Here is a 7,073-nt window from a genome sequence, read left to right on the forward strand (position 1 = left end):
TCCTCCAGGAGTTCTGTTCTGGACCATGATAGTAAAAGCCTGAACCTACCTGAGTGTTAGGTACCTTATGGCTTTCCTGGCAGGGGCAGAGAGGACATTCATATCTGCAACAAAAATTTCTATTTTAAATATGATCTGCAGAGCACTTAAAAATTGTGCTTGTATACTTCAAGGTTCTTTTTGATGTAGAGAGGTCTGAACGGTTCTCTCACACTAGAAATAACAGGAATATCAAGCAAGATTATTGAGTGATTTCAAGAGTCTTCGGTTTTCTCCATCCCCTGCTAAAGGAGGTTCTGTTTGGGTTACAAGTGGGGTTTCCTTTGTTCCTTTCCCCTACTAATCTTGTGATTGTGGAAAAACCATCCCTTCTGACAAAGCTTTCCATCATGCCCTTACGGTGGTCTGACTAGATAAGTCTCGCCTCTGCTGAAAACTCATTCCACAGCCTAACATTCAAGAACAATTTATCTCTGGCTTTCATAAACTTTATCCTAGGTTTTGCAAATCACACTGTTCCAGAGGAGCACACTAATCTGGGGGGTGGGGGAAAGAGGAGAGAAGAGAACTGCAGATGAAGATAGGACTACTGAGGGACCTGGATCCTGATCTGCTTCTGATCTTTAAGGCCATCAGTAGACTAGTAGCAAGTGAAGATACAGGGGATACATTAAGGAAGCCCATCCAATTCAAGCGATGGGCTCCTGCATACTGCTGCTTTTATTGCTTCCACCTTCCCTTCCAGATACAGAGTGGATTCAATTTGCATATGGCCCAATCCTCATCTAGGAAGAATAGTAAAGCTTCCTGGAAAGATGGAGTTAGATGATGTTTTTCAGCACTGATGCTACCCAGTACTCTACGTTAACTGCAGAGTTAAACAGGGCCCCAATGCTTTTCACCACTTTGATGAAAGAGGGCAGATTCAATTGGGGAAAGAGTGACCCAGGTAGTTCTTCAAAGCATTTCCCACTTATGATTAACATTTCAATGTTTTACAGGTTGAGTTTGAGCCAGTTACTCATTGTATATTGTGAGCTCTCAAATTAATTGAAGAGGTAAAAATGTTGAACCTTTAACAAAGAAATCATCTTGCCAAAGCATTAATTTGGTTTAACACTTCCGACTTTAATGACCAAAGCATTTTAAATGGTTAGACTAAAGGGACAATCCCTTCTCTTTTCAGTTGCTCAGGTTTCAGTGTTTTGAGATGTTATTTGAGTCCTTCTCTAGTCACCACACAGCCTTCCAACAAAGCAACATTTTTAGTATAAAACAAGCTGAAAATGTTCTGAATGAGCCCAGGCCTCTATGAATTGTTTTTCTCCTTTGGAGGAGATTTTAAGCGCTGCACAGTTTTCAGATAATGTTGTCAGTTCTCAAAAAAAAAATTAACATGTCTAGTTACACTTCAGAAAATAATCTACCAAGTGTTCAATTTGTCTTGCACTGAATTTATGAATGACAGCCTAAATTACAGTATAACATATACTAGCCTTAATTTATGTGTAAACCTAACTTGTTTGCACATAAACTACAATACATTATGTATGCTCAGTTCTAACTAGTCTTCCTAAATACATTAGCATTTGAGACTAAAAAGCTCTTTCACCAAATTCCTGATCTCACATGTTTTAGCTTAACTGGATGTTATCCTGTAGTTTAAGTATCTCTGTAACCTAAACTCTACAGTGACTCATTTTTAGCTGAAATAAAATTTTACTGTAGTACTACAGGCAAAAATGACTTTAACCACCCCGGTAGCACAAGAGTCATTATTTCATAGGGTAGATAAATAAACAATTATTTTTTAAAATAAAATAAAAAATCTGATTTCTTTTATTTAAATCAATTTTTTGATAAGATGCTTTGTGAGGAAAATAGCTATCTAGAGATAGCTTTAATTAAGATATATCTTTGAGTTATAATGTCTCATCATGGAATGAGGATTATAAATTCTAGTTCTATCGTATAAGACAATATATTCATGTAATGTTCAAGAAAAGTTTTGTAAACGAGTTGCAACAGTTCATGGATTAGAGACCCAATCTTATGGAGTTCCAGGAGCTTCTGTATAGATTTAGGTTAATCCTTCTATCTACCGGATGAGACTCTGTGCTCAGTCTAGAACAGGGGCCGACAACCTCTAATTTTAAAGGTTGTGTGTGCCAGTAACACATTTTAACCTTTTTAGAAAGTCTCTTTCTATAAGTTTATAATATATAACTAAACTATTGTTGTATGTAAAGCAAATAAAGTTTTTAAAGTGTTTAAGAAACTTCATTTAAAATTAAATTAAAATGCAGAGCCCCGTGGACCAGTGGCCAGGACCCAGGCAGTGTGAGTGCCACTGAAAATCAGCTCGCGTGCCACCTTCAGCACGCGTGCCATAGGTTGCCTACCCCTTGTCTAGAAGATACCATCAGAGATGCTTAGTTTTGCAGTTCTCAAACTATGGATTTGTGACTCCAGAGATAACATGCTTGATAACAGCAAAAATGTTCAAATAAATAATATATAGAAGTGAGAAATAACAGACTCAAATCCTGTTGTCCCTCTGAAAATTTGTGTACACAGAGTCAATCCCTTACCTCTCTCTAAAAGTGCAGTTTCAAAAAGTTCAATGAATAGGAGATTGTTGGGGCGGAATAGATCTGGAGAAGGAGAACAACTCTGGAGATAAATGTGAGAAGAGAGGGACAGGTGGTAGAAACAAAAGTGAAACTGTTTGTGCGACATATTCCAGAAGTCTTGAGGTCTCAGAGTGTAGCCTTCATTGATTTGAGATCTACTATACCATTCTCTCACTAGAAGGGAAAACCTATAATGGCAGCAGGCCGTAAGAGAACCATTCAAGAAATATATGTTTGCTGATGATGTTTTAAAGAAGGTCACCCCAGTGAACTGGTGGAAATCACTTAAGCACTTGGATTCAGAGACTGTTGAAGTGATGATTTCACTTTTAAACAGCAGCAGCTTCTTCTGTGCGTGTAGGAAGAATATTTTTTTTCCCTTTGGACTAATTCATTCCAAATTGAGAAATTGTTTGGGACCTGAAAAAGCAGGAAAGCTTGTTTTTCCCTTCCAGATTACGAACAAACAGGAAAATGAAGGTGAAGAGGACTGAGTTAGCTGAAGAAGCCAATATTTTAAGTTTCTCATGTTGATCTGCTGACAGTCGATTTAATTATTATTTTTTTTAATATTTAACTATTTTAGTTAAAAATAATTTTTAACAAAAACAAACTTGATTTAAAAAAACTTGAATGTTTAACTAAGTTTAAAAATTCATATGCTTGTTTTGTTAAAATATTAGATGTTTGCTATTGAAGAAAAAAATCCAGAATACATATTGTTGTTTTAGTTAACTAAAACAATTTAAATGTGTGTCTGGTGATAGTCTCCTCCTAATGCAGCACAGCAAGAAAATCCTCCAAATATTAATGATTAACCTGTTGAATTGGAGATATTTATGAAGTCATTGGGAGGTGAACTATCTGCTTCAATTACCTTTGGTAAATGAGAGAACCAAACAATAATTCATTTTCTGATATAGATGTAAAACTAATCTGAAAAGTTTTCAAAATAAATCACTTTAAAAATGTATAGTGTGAACCTTCTAAAAATGAAACATACATCTATCTCTGAGTTGTGAAGAATATGTATTACGGTTGTAACAACCAACAAGAATGCACTTATGTAGAAATCCATGATTAAATCGAGTCTTCCTGACTTGTGATTTAATCACGTCCACCCTGTTATTTCATATACACATTTTTTTTTTTTTTTGCAAAATGAACATACACGTTCAAGGAGCCTTACAGTTTCAAAAAAGAAATCACTAGTTTAAAGAGATTCCTTATTTTCCTTGAATTTCTAAAGATATGTTTGTGATTTACATCCCAATCCTACAATGCGTAACACGCAGGTGGCCTACTGTGCCTGAGCAGAGCCCTTGCAAAGTTATTCTGGACACTATGCATTGAAGGATCTGGCATTTATGAGTAAAGAATTAGACACCAATGAACAATTTTAAGATTCCCTTCAGTTTTAAAACTGCAGCTCTAATCCAAGTCTTATTCAGTGGAAAATAAATTATGTACAGCCAAATCATGCACACACATATATTATAAAGTATGTTTTAATGAAAAAAATATCAATTGATACCTTTAGGGAAGAATGCTAGAGAGCTTTCCCTAGCTTTAACATTCCAGTAGAAACAAGCACTCATGCAGTGTTTGCAATTCAAACAGAGCAGAGAACTTGAAAGTGAAACTAATTCTCCATTGATAAAAACTACAAGTAAATAAAGAGTATAAATATAGTAAAGAATAATCAGAATTCCTTCCACTCAAGATTCAACACATTAGTAACACAGTTAAAGGTTTTAACCTCTGATTTTTAAGCTAACAGCATCCAGAAACATTTCGGTAACTAGTAACGTCCAAGAGTAGAGGCATGTTTCCTCTACCCAGTTAACATCTACTCAGATGAGAGCTAAGCGCTCTATAACAGCTTTCACTGGTTACACATCCCAAACAGTTCCAACATAATACCAAAATATCAGGTATTTTGAAAACGTTTATTTCTTTCATTTTATACCCATCTACACTGATCTCCAGGAACCTCATGGGACAGTCTTGGCACTCCAATTCACTTTTCTACTTAGAAAGCATTCTGGGGCAATAAAGAAAAGGTCAGAATTAAAAGGGAAACAGTCATATTCAGCCTAAAATTCAATTTTTGTAAGAGAACTAAAAACCCAAAGGTTTTGGGTTTTTTTTAAGTTAGAACTAGCAAAAATGTTACCACGATTTTAAGAATGAGCACATGAACCACTGAGGCACTAATTTAAAACAAAGAGCAAAATTAAGTGTGAACAAGACCAATAACTAGTCTGTTTTCACTATCCAAACTGAGGAGCATAACAGCAAAGAGGAAACCAAGTTTCAAGGTAAGGCGCATAAGTTTCTGGTGGTGCTGCTGCTTTTGCTGAATGTTTTTAGAAAGAACATTTTAACCTGAGAGCATCCCTCTGATAATTCATCTAGTTTCCCAACAATTACTAAGAACCAAGACAGTAAGAAATCAAAAGTTTCTTATTTTGAGAGGTTTAAAAGAACGTTTACGGGTCCATTGAAAAACAGCATTACTCAGGGACTCTGTTAGTTGAATAATAAAGTCTTGTCATTTGTACTAAGGAAAATAGATGTTAAAATCCTATATGACACCCCAAAAGATGTAAGACAGTTATAATTTACCCAACTTCAACATCTATCTCATGCAGCTATCCCTGACCCAGAGATGAAATCCACACCTGACCTGTGCAACTCAGCGAGGAAACACATGCGTCTGCAGGCTTGGGACACAGACAGACTCAAGGAGCTGGGCTATGCTGTGGAGACAGACCTTCACGCACCTTCCCCAAGATAAAGCTCAAAGGTTGTTCAGGTGTTCGCAGAAAGACCGCAATTCAAACTAACACGCCCAGTTCTAACTAGTAATTTGAGAGAAGAGCTGTAGTGAGAAGACAAGCAGAGAGAACAAAGCTGGATCTCTTTAACTGAGGCAACAGGCGGTAAAAGTAACAGTGGGTCCCCAGTGATTCAGTACCTCCCGCTGAGTATCGCTGGGAAGCAGGTGCGGGGCGGGGGGCGGCGGGGTTCGCACATGCAGCCATATGGGGGTAAGGTCAGTGCTCCTCCAGCGGGGCATATGAGGGACCCAGAGGAAAAGGTACCCTAGGAAGTCCCCACCCCACGCTGAGTGACTTGCCCGGGGTGGCGCAAGGGATAACTTGGGGGGAGGGGGTCGACACAGCCCTATTCTACAGGAAGCAAAACAACTCAGCCAGGCCGCTGCCAGGGGCGGAGAGCGAGCAAACAAGGCCGCCCCCCGCCTCGGGCGCAAACCGGGGAGAGGGGCGGGAAACAGCCCCTAATCGCGGGAGGAGGCCTCAAAGACCAGCCCGCAGACTCCGGGGAACAGGAAGACGCGCCCCCCCATACCCCTGCGCAGAGCGGGGGGGAGGAGAGCGCTCACCGGGCCCGTGCATTGGGGCAGAGCGTCAAGGACAGGGAATAACCCCTGGCGGTAGTTGACTCAGGCCGGAGCCTCCCGGACCTCCCTACCTCGGCGAGCGCGTCTCCCCGTCACGCGTCCCGGTCTGCCTCGGCTCAGACGGGAAAGCGAGCGCTCGCCACCATCACCGACACTTCAAGATGGCGGACATATCAGACCCTATGAGCTCTCCTTCGCTCCCCCTCTTCGCCTGCCAATCACACGTCCCTGACACGCACAAGTCCCCACCAAGCACACTCCCATTGGACAATAGCATAAATTCCGCCTCCCATTGGCTTTCCCTTGGACGCCAATAACTTATGAACGACAGTGCCAGTGGACTATATGGGGATAGAGGACGGGCTAAACGGGGTGCTGAAGGCCAATCAGAGCGTCCGGGTGGGCCCCTCTGATTTCCCACCTTCACGCCTTAGCAACAGCTTAGCGTCACGATTACAGGCGTGTTTTTTACCCAATCATAGCCGCGAGTAAGTTTAAAAGTAAACCAGGTTAGACCAATCAGCTGGTAAAAGACTCAGACCGGTTTGCGACCAATGGGGGCATACAGAGGGCGGGATGGAAGCCGAGGACGCAAACACAAATCTAGCCTCGCCCATCACCCCTTCCATTGGCCAACGGAAAAAAACACGCCCACAGCAGAGAAGGGAGGTAGCGAAACTGCCTGACAACAAGTTGCTGTTCTTGGGATCAGGGCGAAAGTAGTTCTCGCGATGAGATGGATGCATATGTGTGAATGACTGAGTAAATCATTTGCGCCTTGGGGAATTAGCTCAAATGGTAGAGCGCTCGCTTAGCATGAGAGAGGTAGCGGGATCGATGCCCGCATTCTCCAAAAGCTGGAATTTTTTTGCTTTCAATGCCAAGAAATTCGTTTCCAGCTTATGAATATACAAAAAAACGCGATTTCAATTATTTGTTTAAAAGTCCATGAGCCATATATTGCAGATGTTGAATTTAATTATTTCCCCATCTATCTTGTTAAACTGATTATG

The 7,073-nt window shown here is 40.4% G+C and overlaps 1 protein-coding gene across 12 annotated transcripts in view; it reads right to left on the reverse strand.

Moving 5' to 3' along the window:
* Positions 1–6,267, reverse strand: part of PPP6R3 (protein phosphatase 6 regulatory subunit 3) — a 134,819-nt gene extending 128,552 nt beyond the window's left edge. For 7 of the 12 annotated variants that reach the window (XM_075065058.1, XM_075065057.1, XM_032801548.2 and 4 more), the window contains exon 1: positions 6,132–6,266. The gene's annotated coding sequence lies outside the window, so the exon portion shown is untranslated. Of the gene's footprint in view, positions 1–6,042 lie in introns of all 12 variants that reach the window. The other 5 variants (XM_032801554.2, XM_032801546.2, XM_032801553.2 and 2 more) reach the window with 2 other exon arrangements.
* Positions 6,268–7,073: the final 806 nt, after the last annotated feature.

This window comes from Chelonoidis abingdonii, chromosome 4 (genome assembly GCF_003597395.2).
Source record: "Chelonoidis abingdonii isolate Lonesome George chromosome 4, CheloAbing_2.0, whole genome shotgun sequence".
NCBI lineage: Eukaryota > Metazoa > Chordata > Testudines > Testudinidae > Chelonoidis > Chelonoidis abingdonii.